This window comes from Colobus angolensis, unplaced genomic scaffold, assembly GCF_000951035.1.
Source record: "Colobus angolensis palliatus isolate OR3802 unplaced genomic scaffold, Cang.pa_1.0 Scaffold58, whole genome shotgun sequence".
Taxonomy (NCBI): domain Eukaryota; kingdom Metazoa; phylum Chordata; class Mammalia; order Primates; family Cercopithecidae; genus Colobus; species Colobus angolensis.
Window position 1 is genome coordinate 11509005 of NW_012119376.1, and position 20241 is coordinate 11529245.

The 20241-nt window shown below is 36.3% G+C and overlaps 1 long non-coding RNA gene across 1 annotated transcript in view; it reads right to left on the reverse strand.

Moving 5' to 3' along the window:
* Nucleotides 1-4128: 4128 nt before the first annotated feature.
* LOC105526201 overlaps nt 4129-20241 on the reverse strand; it is a 33747-nt gene continuing 17634 nt past the window's right edge. The window contains exons 3-4 of the long non-coding RNA XR_001004047.1: nt 4211-6919; nt 4129-4178 (exon numbers count right to left, since the gene is read on the reverse strand). This is a non-coding gene — a long non-coding RNA (uncharacterized LOC105526201). The remainder of the gene's footprint in view (nt 4179-4210; nt 6920-20241) is intronic.

Consider the following 20241-nt stretch of genomic DNA (forward strand, 5'->3'; position numbering starts at 1 on the left):
TAATACAGTAATGAGGAAGGAATGTTATATATATATATTAGTACATATACACACTAATATATATTAGTATAATTAGTATATATATTAATATATATTAGTGTATATATTAACAAATATATATACTAATTTAAATAATTATGTGTTGACACCTGAGTAAACAGATACATTATTCAACCAATGTGAAGAGCCTAGAAACTCAAATATAAATAAAAATTTAATTTATGGGATAGCTTATATTTTAGATCAGTGGAAAAATATATTCCATAAATTGTGTTAGGACGAATAAACTATATCCTTACTTCACTGTTTGAACCCAAATAATTTCTAAATGGACTGAAGATTTAAAAATAAAAAATGAAGGCTATAAAAAGTACTAGAAGAAAAGTGAGAAAAGTTTTTAAAAATGTAATTTTATCGTGTTGTATGTATACAGGGTAGGGGAAGATTTAAAAGTAAAAAATTAAGACTATAAAAGTACTAGAAGAAAAGTGAGAAAAGTTTTTAAAAATGTAATTTCATCGTGTGTGTGTGTATGCAGGGGAGGGAGCTTTCTTAGCAAATGTAAAACCTAAAAACCACGAAAGAAGATTGATAAATGTGTTTACATATACGTGTAAAAATAAAATAAAAAGACACATTTCAAGTAGAAAAACATTTGGAAATATATGATAGAAAGACAGCTCATTTCCTTAATCTATCAAGAAATTTTCAAACCAATAAGAAAAAAGCCAACAACTTAAATTGCAACATGGATAAAGGAAAAATACTTCTATAATATAATCATTTTGTATTTTAAAATTATATACATGTAAAACTTTTGAACAAAAAAGTAGAACATCATTATCCTGTGATAAACCACCTCTATATATATCTTCTCAGATCTTTTTTATGATTTTATTTTTCACAAAAAATGAATTATATTTTATGATAATCCATTTTGTGATCTAACATCATAAACATCTTTGAATGTCATAAAATTTTCTTCTATGACATAATTGATGACAAAACAATTTTTCATGTTGTATATATTTATTCCTAGTTTTTTTATTACTGTGAATATTCTCTAAGTAAAATCTTTGTGTCTATCCTCATTTTTTTATCAAATAAACTCCCTGAAACAGAATTGCTAAATTTAAAGGGTATATGCATTTTAAAGTCTTTTATTAATGCCTTTGGACATTCCTAGGTTGTTCTAATTTAAACATTCTCAAACAGTATTTGGGAGTGGCTCTTTCGTTGAATTCTTGTCAATATTGGGTGTTACATACTAGGAAATTTTGACTAATTAGACCACTCGAAAGATAATACTATTATTATTTTAATATTACATAAATGATTATAATTGAGATTGAATTTTAATATATATGCATATTGGTTTTTTTTTTTCTTTTGTTAGTTTAGGCATCTATTTAGAAGAAATTAATGCTGTGCCTATTTGGCTAAAATAACTATCTGGACTGATCATTTTGCTTTCCATAATCATTAAGTAGGTAGCCTTGCAATCAGTTTAACAACAGTGCCACAAATAGTATCTTGACTAATCTCTTAAATAGCTGCTTTTGTCAGGAACCTATATATGCAGATTCACCAAGCAGTCATATAAGAAGGAAAGCCTGATGAATTATCACAAAATTTAGATGGTTCTCTAGTGTTCATGCAGACCGTAGAGATTTTACAATTGCTTCCTCTACTTTTTCTTATAATTTCTTTACATAATAAACCCGATAATTAGAACCCTCCCTTCAACCGGATTGGTTTCATTTCCAACAGTCAAGGGAAGACACAAACAGCTTGGTGTTACATTGTCAATTAAACCAAGGTGGAGGAGGGGGAGGGTGGGCACAGTGATAAATGAGCAGTCATTTCAATGTTTTCTTTCCAGGCGAAATCAGAGCCAGATTACACTTTATCTCACCCTGACTTTTAGCAAGATAGATAGCCACGCAAAATTTTCAGGTTCAAATAGTCTCCATCAAAAGGGCTAAAACCCTCATCTTCTGGCCACATTGAACTTTCATCTTTTTAACTCAAGGGATCTGATTCCTTTTACTGAATAAGAAAGAATTTTATTCAATTTATTCTCCCAGTCTTAGGTCTTTAACCAAAATAAAGGCAAACAATTAAATTAACCTCACTGCTTCATGCACAGCTTTTTAGATATTGTCCTATCTAAAAAGTGCTGTTTAAGATCCTGAAAGCAAAGTGATTAGGTTTACTTGTTATCAACAGGGGAGTTCTTGTTCAGAACTACGTATTTTAGATATCTAAGGCTGCATATTCTGATAAAACAGCGTTGGCCTTAAAGCTGAGGCAGCAATAAATTACATTAAAAGTAATAGACTTCCGGAAAAATAATTCCTTTTGATTGCATTGCAGTTAGAAATTTACCTATTTATGTTTGTGCATAGATATTTAATACAAATATCTTTGTTTTTAAAGGATTTTAATGTAGCACCTAATATACTAACAACAGAAATAAAGTTCAGAAATACAGAACGAATGAATTTGGCAGTGGTTTGTTCTTTTCACATTAGGAGCAAGGCTTGCAGGGTTTTGGAGCGGATCTGCTGCAGAGTCACTGACACCAAGGGTTATCTGCTGTTAGGAACCAGTATATTTTAGTTACCTTTAATATTAAGTGGAATTAAATTTCACGTTGACATCACTTGTCGGCGCAAAAAAAAAAAAAAAAAAAAAAAGACTTCTAAACGACCTCTCAGATCTATGACCCGGATGCTGCCAGACCAAATGCCTTTTATCCAGGTGAACCCTTCGCGGGTACTGGGTCACCTGCAGGGTAACTGGGCAGGAACTCAGATTTGGTGACCGTCCCAGAAGCTGGGGAGAAGGTGCCGACAGAGAGTTAGCGGAAATCTCCCTTAGAGGCCTGGAGGCAGCAGTCCGAACTCTTCAAGCCCCTCAAGCCGGAGGGGGCACCCTGGCTGGCTGGGGCCGGCAGCGCTGCAGCCGCGCGTCCGCAGGTGAAGATGCGCTCCCGCGGGGCATGCACGCCCCCTGGGGTCAGCAGCAGGTGGGAGGATCCTACCTTCCGCCCCAGCACCGCCTGAGGTCAGAGGGACTGTCCTCTCTTGCACTGCCCAATTTGTCAAGGTCCCGTATCGAATAAATAGCTGTCTCCCCAGACCTTTATAGTGACTAATCCAAATAAATCGCAGTCACTTTTACTGTGCGTTTCAGCGGGCAGCCTGGCTTTAATGGCTCTGCCTCCTAGACCTCCGGGGAAGATTCGCCGCGGCCTCTCCGCGATCCTCAGCTCCCCTGTCTGGCCTCAGAGCCTCAGCCTCCCCTCCGGGTTTCGTAGGGTCACTGGGAGCGGTCGCAGCCCATCACCTGCACGCTGGCACTATCTTCTGACTGGAGTTGCCCTCTGGGGTCCCCAAGGTTAAAAGCGAGGGTAAAGCCTCCCATCTTCCACGTGAGCCTGTCTAACATGGGCTCTTCTCTGAGATCTGGTTTACTCCCTACCTTTCCACCCTCTTCCCCCTGCTCCTCTAAACCTCAGAAATTCGAATTATCTTCCACATTCCACTTAAACCCCTTCGGCCAATCAATCCGGATGTTACCGATTTCCTCTAGGATCTTTAAAGCTTTGATCCGCAGGTTTACAGCTCCATCTTACGCACTCCCATCTTTCCCCTCTGGGATCCCTCTAGCTGCCTGCTCAAAATACCTGCTGGCGCCAGAGGAAATTCACATGTAACAGATACCCAGCGGGTGTGAAACCAGCACTCTGCTTCCAGGGTCGTTTTCCTCCTCACCTTCCCCATCAAATTGTCGATTAGTGAGTGCTAACACTAGGCATTATTGTGAATCATGAGTGCGGGGCTGGAAGATATGGAACCGCTTTAATAGAGCCGATGATTGCTAACTTACACGTGGCATCCAGCACTCCTCCCTCCCCTACTAGGGGCAACCCTGGGTGCCCGACATCTGTAAAATTAATATGAGCCCCAGGATTGGTCCGCAGGTAGCTTTTGTAAAGGGGTTCAGAATGACTTCGAGCAAACTTCAAGATATCTAAAGTAAAAGATAATTATCTTTTAATTAGAAGCAGTTTTGCTTCTAAAACTGTTACTGAAGTAGAAAAAAAAATCAGAAGAAAGCAGCAAATCTCACTCATTTTATTTTGGTGAAAATAAACTACTAGGAAGATGTTACTTCTAGTAGATGAACTACTACTAGATGTTACTAGGTAACATCAATTTTGCAATGAATTTATTCCAGATGTCTTTTACATTTCATATATAAGGTAAATTATCCATGAAAATACCCACATTAAATGAATGCAGATGGCCAGAATGTTAAAACAAATGAAATTGGCTTCAGAGAGAAACAGTAAATAAAAGGGAGACACACTTTCCCTCCCTAAACATTTGCAAGAGTGTCAAGTAGGTTTTATTTGAACCAATAACCTTATTATAATATTTCTTTTCAAAAAAGCAAAAACTGGTGGTCCATTAATAAAATTTTTTTTATTGTTGTATTTTTTCTCATTCAATTTATTATTTAATATCTGATCTTTTTCAAATTTTACACTTTACAAATCATTTGGCATACATGTGATTATCATCAAAACTGTTGAACTTTATAAAGTACTAAAAAAGAGTATGTGTTGTGTTCATATTCCTAACATTTGAATTTCTTGGGGAGATAGTGGATAATCCCCAGTGATTTTATTTGAACATCTCACCTGACAATTGTCTTTCAGAGGAGGTGTGGCTCTGGAGTTGTTTCTGCCTGGCTCTGTCTTTATGCTGCTGAGCAGAGTTCTAGGCTCTCAGTAGAATTCCTTTTGATTGATGGCGAGGGGTGATGGCCTATGCAAAGGTCTCTACTTCCAACTTCCCTGTCTGCTATGGCAGCTTCAGATTAGCTCAGTGGGTGTGGGGTGGAATTTTCAGTCAAGATGCATAATGCCTCATGGTTTACTTTCTACTGTAGCATCACTCTTACGGTTAAGAACTTATGGAACACTGTTGAGCAGTTGCCTCATTATCGATTTTGGAGATCTTGGCCTATTTGTTATTTAGAGATGGATTTTAAACAGTGATAAAGATAAGGTACAGATCTACACTGAGAATTAGTAAGGTCTTCCTTTGGAAAAAGATCTACCACATTTCAGAGGTTTGGAACTGTTAGTGGAGCCAAGAATGACATATAATTTTTGTTACTTGAGTTCTTTCTCATTTATCCAGTTTTCCAGTTTGCTTTTCTGCCAAACAGAAATGGCAGAAAACATCAGCATATGAAAATTTTAACTAGAAGACAATATTGTCTAGGTTCTGGGAAAGCTAGAATGATTTTAAGGAGAATACCAGGGAGAGCATGAGAAATATTTTACAAATTACATTTAGATGTCAGTGTTACAATTGTTGTTTCTTGAACCTTTTAGAGAACATGAGGGATTAGGATTATCAAATTAGATTTCTAAGTTGTCCATCATAGATTTTTTGTTTGTTTGTTTGAGACAGGGTCACACTCTGTCACCCAGACTAAAGTGCAGTGGTGCAATCACAGCTCACTGCAGCCTCAACCTCCTGGCCTCAAGGATTCTCCCACCTTAGCCTTCCCAGGTGCACGCTACCATGCTTGGCTAATTTTTGTATTTTTAGAAAACATAGGGTTTCACCATGTTGCCTAGGCTGGTCTTGAAGTCCTGGGCTCAAGCAATACACCTGCCTCGACCTCCCAAAGTGCTGGGATTACAGGCATGAGCCACCAAGCCCACATATGGAATTTACTTGATGGTTAAATTGTGCAAAGTCAGTTAAACTGATTGGATTTTCTCACTCCAGAGTTTGGTAGGTGGCAGAGCATAATACTGTTGCTTGAGATATTAACTTATCCTAAAAATAAGTCATTTTTGATAACACCTAAGGTAAAATTATTAGCTTCAGGTTAATAAAGCATGAAAACAAAGTTTCATTTTGTTAAAGTTGAGGTAAGTTATTATAACATTAGAACAGACAAAAAACAACAACAAATGAATGGAGAATAAAGTATTAAGATCAAAACAATAATTGAATGCCAATTGTGATAATTGTATCACTTTTGATTATCTTCTTTTGAAAGTAAAATTTACAAAAGTCTATTGTACTTTTAACTGTCTCAGTATTTTTTAAAGGGAGAGATTAAGAAAAGCCTTAAAAACAGTTTAGAAATACAGGAATTACATTATCAAAAAAGGACAGCCAACAGTAGTTTTCTAGTGAATTTGAATTGTGAAGGAAATTAAGTAGGTAACGGTGCCTCCAAATAACAAATCTAATCTCAGATAATTATTCAAACCTCTTTTCCACGTTTTCACCAGAAACCTCTTGCTCATTGGCAGTCACTCCTATTCTCCTCTCCCAACCCCAGCCCTATGCAACGACTAATCTATTTTGTCTTTATAGATTTGCCTACTTTAGAATTTCATATAAATTGAATAATACAATTTGTGGTTCTTGATGGCTGGCTTCTTTCACTTAGCATATGTTTTTGAAGTGCATCAATGTTGTAGCATGTATCAGTAATTTATCCTTTTTAATGGCTGAATAATATTCCATTGAATGGATGCACCACATTTTGTTTATTCATGCCTCAGTTGGTGGGCATTTCGGTTGTTTCCATTTTTTGACTATTATCAATAATGCTGCTGTGAACATTCATGTCCAAGTTTTTATGTTCTCTGCCCTGATTGTGTAGATAGCGCCAAGCATAACTTGGTCTGTATGTCCATGTGATATCATGGAAGTTTGCTACCTACCTTGAAGAAGTAGAATTCTAACCCAAGTTTTTCCTGTTCATTTACCAGGTTGAGAGTTGTTTTCTCTGATACATGCATGTGGTTTATCTCTAAGAAGTACCATAGGAATGAAGATTGTCTATTTATTTGAACCAGTTGGAAACAAGGGATCTAGAAAACAGAAAAATATTTGTTTTGTTTGCATCTAGGCAAATTAATATAATTAACCAAATTAAGTTACTTTCAAGTGTTAGGAACTAACTATATTTGCTTATGGACTTTCCATCTGGTTCAATTTGGATGATTTTTTTTTTATTCTGCTAATCCCCAATTCTTTTTTCCTTTTTTTTTTTTTGAGACGGAGTCTCGCTCAGTTGCGCTCAGACTGGTGTGCAGTGGCGCGATCTTGGCTCACTGTAAGCTCTGCCTCCCAGGTTCGTCTCCTGCCTCAGCCTCCTGAGTAGCTGGGACTACAGGTGTCTGCCACCAAGCCTGGCAATTTTTTTGTATTTTGAGTAGAGACGGGTTTCACCCTGTTAGCCAGGATGGTCTCGATCTCCTGACCTCGTGATCCGCCCGCCTCAGCCTCCCAAAGTCCTGGTATTACAGGTGTGACACACTGTGCTCGGCCTACTAATACCTATTTCTTGAATGCTTGCTATTGTACTTCCTATGCAGAAGGCCCCTGATTTACAATAGTTTAACTTAACAATTTTTCAATTTTACAATGGTGTGAAAGCAATATACATTTGGTAGAAACCACACTTTGAATTTCGAATTTTGATCTTTTCCTGGCCTAGGGATATGTATGATACCCTCTTCTGGCGCTGGGCAGTGCAGCTCCCAGGTAGCCACACCATCCCAACAGTAAACAACAGATACTACACAGTGCACTGTAGTCAATAAATTACAGGAGATATTCAACACTGTATTATAAAATAGGCTTTGCATTAGATAATTTTGCCCAACTGTAGGCTAATGTCAGTGTTCTGAGCACACTTAAGGTAGACTAGGCTAAACTATACTGTTTGGTATATTAGGTGTTTTAAGTGCATTTTCAACTTATGATAGTTTCAGCTTACAATGGGTTCATCAGGAGGTAACTCCCATCGTAAGTCAAGGAGCATCTATATTCCCATAGAATATGCATCTTACACTTTATGTAATATTCTATTCCATTTGGTAAGCATAGCTTCTTTAACCTTTTTTTTGGTTTGATCCTATCCAGGAATATTTGATTTCTATGGCAGCAGGCTTATTTGTTTTTGTTTGTGTGTGTGTGTGTGTGTGTGTGTGTGTGTGTTTAGGAGGTTTAACAGAATACTTCTGGTATTCTGTCTTGCAATGGTGATGAATCTGGCTCCACCATGTATTTTAAAACAACGTTTCCAAAGTAGAACTCCAGGGACATAATATGGTATGATATTGGATTGTATGAATGGCTGTTAGCACTTATACATGTTCTCTGTATAAAGGGGTTATACATTTATCCAACAGATATTTATTGATTTCCAACTATAGCTATTAAAATCTCTCTGCTTTAGGATATTATAAAAGTGTTATTTATTATACAGATTCACCTAGCACCTCTTAGACTATCTGAGACCTTTTCGGAACTCAAAAGTTACATGGAACAGGATCTGTAGCACACAGCAGTTTACTATCTTTGAAATAACGAATGTAACTCCAACTGAATGAAGGTTTACATTGCACAGAGTGAATTATAGAGCTAGCGGTTATTACTATATAGTTAATACATATTAATAATTGCAGATAATTCAGAAAACTTACTTTGGTAGTATCAGCAATGCTTTTGCAAAAATCTCAATGTATATGATTTTTTTGGTTTAGTTTTGTTTGTTTTTTGACTTTTTTTGAGACGAGTCTCACTCTGTCACCTAGTCTGGAGTGCAGTGACGTGATCTCAGCTCACTGCAACTTCTGCCTCTTTGGTTCAAGTGATTCTCCTGCTTCAGCCTCCAGAGAGCTGGGACTACAGGCGTGTGCCACCACACCCAACTAATTTTTACTAATTTTTGTATTTTTAGTAGAGATGGGATTTTGCCATGTTGGCCAGGCTGGTCTTGAACCCCTGACCTCAGGTGATCCGCCTGCCTCAGCCTCCCGAAGTGCTGGGATTACAGGCGTGAGCCACTGTGCTTGGCCAAAAATCTCAACATATAGAATGTTTCAAATGAAATAAAGTAGATCTCTTTCAATTAGCAAGAAAGAATCTTAGATTCTAGTTACTCAGGCAACTATGGCATCAGGGTTAAAATAATAACCCCTGAAAAAGATGTCATTGACTCTTTTATAATCTCAGCAGTCCAGATCCAGTATTATATTTTGTTTGAAAGAGAACATGGGCTTTCCTGGACTGTGTAAGCTGTAGAGTTAATGCAATGAGATTCAACAGGATTTTAGAGCTTTCCAATTCCCTTTCTCTTATGTGTGATCTTGATTAAATGCATCTGTGTTCTAAACCTTGATGCACGCTAATCCCTTACCTTGAAGTCCCTTTTTAAAAACCTGTATAGGCAAGAAGCGTGTTTTGGAATTGGGTACAGCTGGTTGTCTGAGAACAGAATTTTAAATATGGCAGCATAGTTCTTGTGGTATGGAGTTCAGGTGAGGATACTTCACTCAGTTGACATCTTATTGGCTAAAGCTTTTTACTGTTTTGTCCTGACTAGCACTTCAAAAGATACTCTACACAGCAAACATTCCCTTGAGTGTTGGAAAGCTTGGTTCCAAGTGTGCTTCTACGTGGAACCAAGGATATTTGGGTGTTGAATACTGTAGGAAGGTGCTTTGGTGCAATGAAGAATGTCGGAACTGTTTGACAAGGTACTTGGGCACACCAGACATAAGCTTCTTCATTGCACAACTATTCTCTCGTAATTTTCTTTGCAAGAAAAGAGACCTGACTTCCTTTCATGAATATAAATAAACTTAATATTTCTTATAGCTGTGTATATTTATCTTCTTAATGACACAGAAATTTATAACATAAACATGTTACTTACATATCACAGGACAACTAGCAATTTATAACATAAATATGTTATTTACATATCACAGGACAAGTAGCATCTTGACAAACTGTCCTCAGAATAGAATATAGTAATTAATGTTTGTGTGTGTGTGTGTGTGTGAAACAAAACACTTTTTTTTTTTTTGAGACAGAATCTCGTTCTGTCGCCCAGGCTGGAGTGCAGTGGCTCAATCACTGCAAGCTCTGCCTCCTTGGTGCACCCCATTCTCCTGCCTCAGCCTCTTGAGTACCTGGGACTACAGGTGCCTGCCACCACGCCTGGCTAATTTTTTATATTTTCAGTAGAGATGGGGTTCCACTGTGTTAGCCAGGATGGTCTCGATCTCCTGACCTCGTGATCCGCCCGCCTCAGCCTCCCAAACTGCTGGGATTACAGGCGTGAGCCACCGTGCCCGGCCTAACAAACACTTCTTTAATAATGACTTTTGAAAAAAATGATGAAAAGTTATAAATGAACCATCAGTGTTCAAATGAGGTTTCTGTGATTTTTATAAAGGCATAGCATCTTATAAATACTACAAATTAGTTGGTGGATATTTAATATGATAGAAACTATTCCATCTGAATTTTCTAGGAAGGTCAAAGTTAGTTTGGTATTGTAACTCTTTTAAGCCAAATTAATTGGGTTATGTTTTCTTTTTCTTTTTCTTTCAACTTTTATTTTAGGTTCAGGGGATACATGTGCAGATTTATTACATGGGCAAATTTCATGTCGCTGGGATTTGTTGCATAAATGATTTTGTCACCCAGATAGTGAGCACAGTACCCAAAAGTTAGTTTTTTGAACTTCTCCCTCCTCCCCCACTCCACCTTCAAGTAGGCCCCAGTGTTTATTGTTTCCCTCTTTGCACTCAATGTTTACCCCCCATTTATAAGTGAGAACATGTGGTATTTGGTTATTTGTTCCTGCATTAATTCACTTAGGATAATGGCCTCCAGCTGTGTCCGTGTTGCTGCAAAGGTCATTTCATTCCTTGTTATGGCTGCATAGTATTCCATGGTGTATATGTGCCACCTTTTCTTTAGCTAGTCCACCATTGATGGGCATCTAGATTGATTCCATGTCTTTGCTATTATGAATAATGTTGTGATGAACATACATGTGCATATGTCTTTTTAAACTCTAGATATTTTGACATTGGTAGCATGCAAATCACTTTCTAAAACCATTATATAGACTGTCTAATGGTTTCCAGTTAAACTTAAAAGACACAAAGATAAGTGAATAAATAAGAGAATGAATGATGGAATAAATATACTATAAAATCCAGGTATCTGTTTTCTTTGTAGGAGGGAAGAACAAATTTATCATGGACTTTTGAATCGAATTCAGAAATTTGCATTTTATCATCTTCTCTCTTGTCTCCTTGCACTATAAGAATACAAGTTACTATTATTACTACCTGGACAGTTAAACAGTTTGGGCTATTTTACTACACAGGCTTTCAAGGCTTCTATTCTAGGGAAGAGGGAATGAATATTTGGAAGATAAGCATGTATCTCATTGGGAATTTAAAATGTTTTAGTTTAATTCTTTTGTAGATCCTGTGTTAATGGGTGGGGGCTGGATCTTGATGAAAATACAGAGGACAAAGCAACTGTGGTAAACACTGATCTTCCCACTTTAGGAACCCGAGCTCTATTATTGTCTAACACCATGAGTGTCCCGTAGATATCCAATGATTGCTTGAATAATTACTATGTGTTCAGATATACAACTCTGTGCTTTTGTGTGTGTGCACATGTGTGTGAAAAAAGAAGGAGATTTAAAAGAACTTGAACTTGCCACTCTGCAGTAACTAACAAAATTAGGTACATAGTGCTCAAAATAAAATTTCATATTTAGGATTGTTAGAAGAATAAACAGAGAAAATTATTAAATTTTAAATTTTGTAATAGGAGACAGAATAAACTCAGTTTTCACTATAGTATAGTATTTTTTTAGCGGCAATCCTTACAAAATACAACTGAAAATCAATTACATAATTTTTCCTTCAAGGAAAGAACTCTGGTTTCTATTACTCCTGTGTTTTTAATGTCTGTGTGTATTTAAAAGATGGGTTAGGAGATCAATAGACAAGTCCTTGGAACATTAAAAACTATTATCCTAATTTCCTTCTTTTAAAAATATGCATATTTAATCTATTTTGGAACAATCTGAAAATTCAGGAAGCATAAAGTAACAGATAATTATAACCATGACTCAATTCTGATTAAATCTCATAATATGACTTTCTTTCTTTTTTTAATGGTTGCCTATTCAATTGCTAAGTAATTAACACCTTCTATATATTACACATGCAACAGAAAGATTACAGGATCTCATTGTGCAAAACTGGTGTAAATGAATGTCTCTTAAGGCTTCTGTCATTTTGCATGGATAAACAGAAATAATAACAAGTATAACAAATAGACCAACATTTGCTTCTTTTATTTTGAAATTAAGGGAAATACGTCCAGCCGGTGGTAAGAGCTACACATGATTTTATTTCAGAGGAAATGGACCTTTGAAGAATTATCTGTGCTCCTTTTGGTTGTAAAACTTTCAAAATATGTACTAAAACAAGAAATAATAAATTATTGTTGTATACAACCCTTTTTTTCCCAGGAAAGAACAGTGGAAAACTGAGAAATTATTTATTCAGTCCAATTGAATCACTCTTATGAAATAAAAAATACCGCCCTAAGAAACTGTGACTTCTTTTATTTCAGATAACCCAAACCTGTCAGGGTAAGCCCAATCTATACCATCACTTAAAGCTGACAGGAAAAAAAATGTATACTATAACTTTTAGTTTAAAATAAATACCACTATGCATTTTTTATAAATTATTCAAGTCAATTAAAAAATTATGTAGCATTCAATATTAACTGAACAATTCAGAATAGCAGGTTTTTGTAATTAATATTTGCACAAACTTCTAATAATTATTAAAATGGCTTTTATTTGTTTTTTCTTGCCACTGACCTATAGGATATAGTAAAAGAAGACAGATCAGTCTCTCTCCTGATAAGAAGAGTCACTAAGAGAAACATCTGTAACAACTAGGTTGTGAGGAATTTCTTTTTTAAATGTACATAAAAATATGTTAATGGACACTGCCTTGGGTAGATGAGATGTGTTATTTCTTTAATAAGTTTGAAAACATTTACAGAAAAACAGTTAACATAGGTACTCGTTTCTTTATTTTTTATAAAGGAATTAGTAAAAATGGAAGTTCCAGAAAATGCTAATTTCTTAGAATAAGATCTGTTTAAATTTTTCCAGTGCATAACAAAACACTTAAAACATTTTTTAAAACATTAAATTTAGCATACTATGTTTTAGAAACTATATGAAAGCAACCTGGATTTAGAGGGTTTAGACCAAGGCTTTGAAGTATCTTAAATCTCCTTGAGACCTAAAAGACTTGTTTATAACTAACAGTTGCTTTGTAAAAACAACATTATGAGATGTTTGAAAATTTTCTTGTTAAATTTTTATAAGAATATTTTGGTTGGGGAAGGAAGCATCTGTATCGCAAGATGATTTTTATTATTGATTTATTTAATCTCAGGAATGGAGAACAGGATGCCTTGCAGGGAAGTTTATCTGTGGCTTGTAAACATGAAGCGACTGAAAATATGGCAAGTTCTCTCATCTTTGGATGAGCCTAATAATTTCTCATTATGAGTATAAGACTAGTGATATGGCATCTTTAGTAGATTTTTGTGTGTCTTTTTTCTGTAAGACTACTGGAATTTAATCCTGGTTCACCCAAGTTTGAGAGTACACTGTGAGACTATTGAACAGATCAAAGCCACTAACAAGTAATTTTCTTCCAAGTTTTGCTTTTAAAGTGATCAGAATTTATTTAAAACAGATTGACATAAGAAACTTATTTGGAAATGAAGTCTGCATTAGTATTTGGAACTATTGATAGGGAGAGAATTTTTTTCTAAGAAAAACATTTCACTGTCTTGCTGTATAACAGAAGAGCATTTTTCACATTTGCTCTGTGCCTCACTCACTCTTGGCTATGTACTTTTGTAACATTGTCAGACTTTGCAAGAGAAGGTCAATAGAGGGAGATTCGACAAAGATACCACATTCGAAAATGCCAAGTTTTTATTTCTCTGCTATGAATTAGTCTTCTAGTCATTTATTTCACTAATTAAGTCCTCCAGGAAAATGTGAACTTAAATTTGTACCACTGTTGAATCCTAAAGTAATAAAACAGTTAGGTTTTAATTAAGAGATTTAGTAGAGGGTTCAATATACTTTGCATTTTACTTCTATATTGCATTTTAGTATATATTAATACTAATATATTTCATAAATTTAATAAACATAAATATATTTAATATTAATATATATCTAAATCTATTTAATGTATATTAATATATTATCTAAATATATAAATACAGATGAAGTGTACTTATTTTTTCTCTTTTCGATCACATATACATTCTAGAATTTTCAGAATTGGTTGCAGTGATCCCAACAGTTTTCCTCCTATTTTCTCTAGATTCATTATTCAGACTATTAACAACTTATAGTCTCCAATACTTTGTCCTTACATCTCAATAATAAATGTATTTTGGTCTATTTTTTTCTTTAGATTTTGAGGGCTTTATTATTACAGGGTAATAGTCCTAGATTTCTTAATATTTTGGAAATTCTATCATTAAATTACTGAGTGATTTGGGGAAAGCTGTTTTTTTGGGAAGAATTGCTTTGCACTTGGTGTTTAGTTTTGTGTTTTTAATCCTAAACCCTATACTATTGACAAAGTGGACATATTTGTGCTTATGTTGAAAAAAATGATTTGAGATTAATCTTTTTCTTTTTTAAACGATCTTGCTCTGTCCCAGGCTGGAATGCAGTGGCACGATCTTGGCTCACTGCAACCTTTGCCTCCCTGGTTCAAGTGATTCTTCTGCCTCAGTCTCCTGAGGCAGAAGTAACTGGGATTGTAGGTGTGCGCCACCATGCCTGGCTAATTTTTTGTATTTTTAGTAGAGACAAAGTTTCACCGTGTTGGCCAGGCTGGTCTCAAACTCCTGACTTCAAGGTGATCCATCTGCCTCAGCCTCCCATAGTGTTGGGATTATAGGCATTAGCCACTGTGCCCAGCCCGAATTGAAATTAATCTTATAAGAATTATATTTCTACTTCTCTAAAGAATCAGTGTTTATTGAGTAAATATATTCATTAAAAAGGGCAGGCTATAAAAAATGCATTAGATATGATGTCATTTTTCTAAAAACAATATACACATAGGAAAAGATTTAAAAGGATTTACGTCAAGGTACTTGGTGGATTTTAAGGAGGTTTCCCTTTGTATATCTGTATTTAGTAATTTTTCTACAGTGAATCTTAATTGATTTTATAAGCACAATAAATTTTAAAAATCATTCATGTTTTGGAATTGAGTATAGAAAGCTAGCCACACTGGATCTTGATAGATTGAGGTACACTTTATACTTTGTCAGCAGTTAGGTCAGAAGTCATATCCTCATCTGAGAGCTGAAATTGGGTGTGGGGAGGATGATTATAACTCAAGAATTGTTGAGTGCTCACCTTGTAAAGAACTCCAGAGCTGCTGTTAGGGCAGTCTTCTCCTCCATCCTGCGGATGAAGTCACTGAAGCCCTAGCTATGAGGTCATGAGTCCAGGTTCACATGGCTACATGGCTAAACCTGGTTTCAAGAAGTTCTTTTCCTAGAGGTCACAGATTTGTGAAACATTTGCTGCTATGTCAGGTCTGCAGGCCTATGAATATTTAAGAATTTGGGATTCGTGCCTGCATTTAACAATCAGGAGTATTCATATAAAAATCCAGATGTCTAAGATATCTTGAGAAAAATCTTGAAAAGCCATACTTCATGTTCTTTTCCTAAGGTAACAGGTGGAATGGGACACGGATTGCCCGTTTATGAGGGGCACAAACTTTTGTTCTCCATTGATCTCACAAGAACCACCTGACCCCACAGGCCTTGGAATTAGCAACTTCTGTATACTGGCCCCAAACAATGAAACAGTGAGAGCGTGACTCTTCATTGATAGTAATTAGGATCACCAAACACCATTTCTCAGAATGTCTTCTCAGAATGCTTCTTTTCCTCCTATACTATGTCATCTGGGAATCATTACTGAAGAGTGAAAAAAACTCATTACTGAGCTATTACTCAGTAATAATGAAGTTCTTATTAGAGTGAGAGGGTGATTCCTAAACAACAGCTTCGAGCACTTAGTGTCATACTAAGTTAGGAAACACAGTTTAAGAATGTGGATTTGTCAATCCTATGATGCCTGGATAGTCAGAAAAGAGAAAGCAGCAGAGGAGATGGCTCTGGCTCATTGGGCTTTCCTGAGACCAGTTTTAGACAGCAGGAGGTAACACTGCCTTCTAAGTATCATTTTCCCTTGACTCATAAACCTTCCACTTATATTCATTTATATAGTTATTAATACTTGATTTTTAACTCTGACAGCACCCTGAAGGAAAGCACATGTTTAATCCACAATGTGAAAAATGCGTTGTTAAGTCTTGACTTGAGTTCAAAGTCAAGAGGATGTCTTAGCTGTGATGTTATTTCTAGAGTATCCTCTCTGAAGGCAAATTATCAAGATTTGTTAGAGATACCTATTCATGTACATCTTACTAACCCTTTTCCAAGATGGAAGTGGATTCTGAGATGGATGTTAGCATGACAATTAAGGGTAAATAGCAGGACATTTTACTCAAGAGGCAAAGAAAAGCCATATATGGTTTAAATGGGATGCCAAATAAGGTACTTGCTTTTCCCATACTTTATAATGCTGACACTTACATCTTGAAGACATTGTAAGTTTGGATTTGTTTGGAGGTTCCATTATACACTGTCATACATGCAAAAAATTTTATACATGCTATAGTTAGAGATTCCAAAGTACTTTTGGTTATTTTATACTTTTCTAGAATAACTCATATCTTGGCTCTGAATGACCAGATGACTTGCTTACTGTAGATTCATCTTTATAGCTGCATTATTGAACTTGACCAGTTTTATTTGAAGGAAAATATTAATCTAAGCAGAAGCATTCAGAACATGTGTGTAAATCATTTCTCCCAGTACACATTCGTTTTGTTGACTTTAGTTCTCAGTGTCTCACCAAGCTGCCTCTAGCACCATTTTCTTGTTAATCTAAATAGAGAAGTCTTCTTCAGTCCTGCATGACTGTTTACAATTTTGCATGACTGTTGATCAATTTTGTTTGACTTTTAAAAGTTTTAAAATTTTAAATCAATTTTGTTTGATTTTTAAAAGTTGTTATTAAACCTAAAGAGAATACTTAATATTTAAAACATACCACTTTAAACATCTTTTTCCTGGTTTTATTCCTAATTTAATAATTGGGACATGAGAAACTGATTCCTAAATAGTTTTTGGCTTAAAATCACACACTTTTTTTTTTTTTTTTTTTTTTTTTACACAATGCTTAGCTATGGCTTTTGGCCAGCGTTTATTCCTTGCATGTCATTTGTGAATGCCTTCAAATAAAAAATGTGCAGAGTTGAATTTATATTTTTGGCTTCAGAGACAGCATAAAAACTGTTTCCATTTTAATTTTAAGCTACTTCTGTAAAGAGATATAACGCTACTTAAATTTTAAACACATCAAGAATCTCAAACGGGGCTGTGTTATGTTATCACATCTGGTCGTTCTTTGCATTAGGATTATTCCTAACGTTTTGCAATGTTCACTAGTTGGGCATCCAAAATCTCAATAACAAACCAAGACCCTAAAGGGTCCCTATTCGAGAGATACTATCAACAGTAAAGAATAGTATTGAAATACACTTTTGTCTTTAAGACCAGTTTTTAAAGTTTTGGGTTCACGAGTTTCTCTGAGAATCTAATGAAAGCTGTATAGCCTTCTCCAGAAAAAGGCACACACAATGGAAAAATCCGAATATTCAGTAAAGTTCTCATCATGTCTCGAAGTTTATAGATCACAGGTTAGAGAGCCCTGTGACAAACTGATATAGATACATGTTCATAGATATGTATGTATGCACTGTATATGCTACAGGATATACATGTATTTAATTTTTTTAAAACTTCCTTTAAAATCTCCTCAAGTCGGCCGGGCGCGGTGGCTCAAGCCTGTAATCCCAGCACTTTGGGAGGCCCAGACGGGCGGATCACGAGGTCAGGAGATCGAGACCATCCTGGCTAACACAGTGAAACCCCGTCTCTACTAAAAAAATACAAAAAACTAGCCGGGCGTGGTGGCGGGCGCCTGTAGTCCCAGCTACTCCGGAGGCTGAGGCAGGAGAATGGCGTAAACCCGGGAGGCGGAGCTTGCAGTGAGCTGAGATCCGGCCACGGCACTCCAGCCTGGGCGACAGAGCGAGACTCCGTCTCAAAAAAAAAATAAAAATAAAAATAAAATCTCCTCAAGTCGTTGAAAGCTCAAAAATCTTGGTTGCTTCTATCTAAGGATTGTTTACTTCCATAGAAGGCAGGTAGATGTACTGAGTTTTAGGAATCAATATATTAATGAAATAAGAATGTGTCTAAAACAAGCAACTGACCTAAAGGTAGGTTATCTAACTGCAGCTGTATGACACCATCATACCCTCATCCCTTCAACAGTTTTTGACTTCTAGCATTCATGACATGCCAGTTTTCCAGATATGTTTATAAAAACAGATACTACATTCATTGTCTTCAGTCACATTCAGATCAACATGTTTCTAATTTTACTTTTGATGTATTCTTTGGATACAGGACAAATTGAGAAGTTTGTTGTGTAATTCCAAAGTTCTTAGAAATGTCTTACTAGGTTTTTTCATAATTTTCAAGTATTTTGAGTTTTTATATATTTCTTTTTGTTTGTGTTTTCTGTTTTCTTTCGGTTATCGTCAGAAAACATACTGTGCATGATTTCGATCCTGTGGAATTGATTGTAATTTGGTTTTTATATGGCCATTTTAGTTGAATGTTTTGAATGCACTTAAAAAGACTGTTCTGCCACTGTTGGTTATAGTGTTCTGCATATGTCAATTAGATCAAGTTGGTTGATATATCTTTACTGATTTTTGTCTATTTTCTCGATTACTGAAACTGGAGTGTTAAAATCTCCAAATATAATTGTTGTACTTGGTTGAGTGGTATTCCTCCAAAATCTATGTCTACCCAGACCTGTGCATGTAACCTTATTTAAAAATAAAGTCTTTGCAGGTATAAGCAGGTTAAAGTGAAGTGGGGCTGGATTAGGGTGGGCCATAATTCAATGGTTGGTGTCCTTACACACCTAGAGATCTGGACACAGAAGTAGAGGGGAGAAGGCTATGTGAAGAAGGAGGCATAGATTGAAGTTATGGTCAAGGAATGGCAAGGACTGACAGCAAACACCAGTAGCCTGAAGAAGGAAGGAAGGATCCTTCCCTAGGGCCTTTAAGAGAGCATGTCCCTGCTGATACCTTGATTTCAGACTTGTGGTCTCTATAACTGTAAGACAATAAATTTCTGATGTTTTAGGCATCCCTCCCCCCAAAAAATAAAAGGTGTTAGGATGTAATAATTATTTTGACAGATTTCTCTGGAAAGCTTTACATTTTTTAGAAAGCAAAAATACTCCATCACTATCCTGATAGCAATCAACATGTAGTCAGATGCTTTAGCTAGCATAGTCTTACTAATATTTGTATCAATGAGTAGGGTTGTAGTATTAAGATTTTCAACATGGTAGCAAATATTTGTCCCCTGCACTTCCAATTATAAGGTCAAATTCAAATAAAAGTAAGGACACAAAGATGAGAACCCTCATCCAAATTTTGATGTAGATTATTATTTATCAATCATTAATAGACTCTGTGCCAAGCACTGGGCTGGGTGCTGTACCTTTTGAGGATTCAAACGTAGAGTAAAAGCAGTCCTGTCCTCAGGGTGCACTGGACACTGTGCGGGGGAAGACATACAACCAGCGACACCATAATATGGGCCATCAGTACTCTAATAACGCTGACAGGAGTGATGTTTCAGAAATACTTCTCAGTTCATGTTTCCTTATTGGCTAGCCATGCTTTCTCTCCCCGTTCCTTGCCGATCTTAAGGAATCCAAGAAAGGGGCAGACCACAGCTACCCAGGAGAGAAGAGCGGTCTTGGTGAGATTGCAGCAAGAAGGGGAAGGTTGGTGGGCGTGGTGGCGAGTGCCTGTAATCCCAGCTACTCTGGAGGCTGATGCAGGAGAATCGCTTGAACCCGGAAAGTGGAGGTAACAGCGAGCCAAGATGGCGCCACTGCACTCCAGCCTGGGCGACAGAGCGAGACTCCGTTTCAAAAACAAAAACAAAAACAAAACAAACAAAAAGGCCGGGAGTGGTGGCTCATGCCTGTAATCCCAGCACTTTGGGAGGCTGAGGCAGGTGGATCACCTGAGGTCAGGAGTTCGAGACCAGCCTG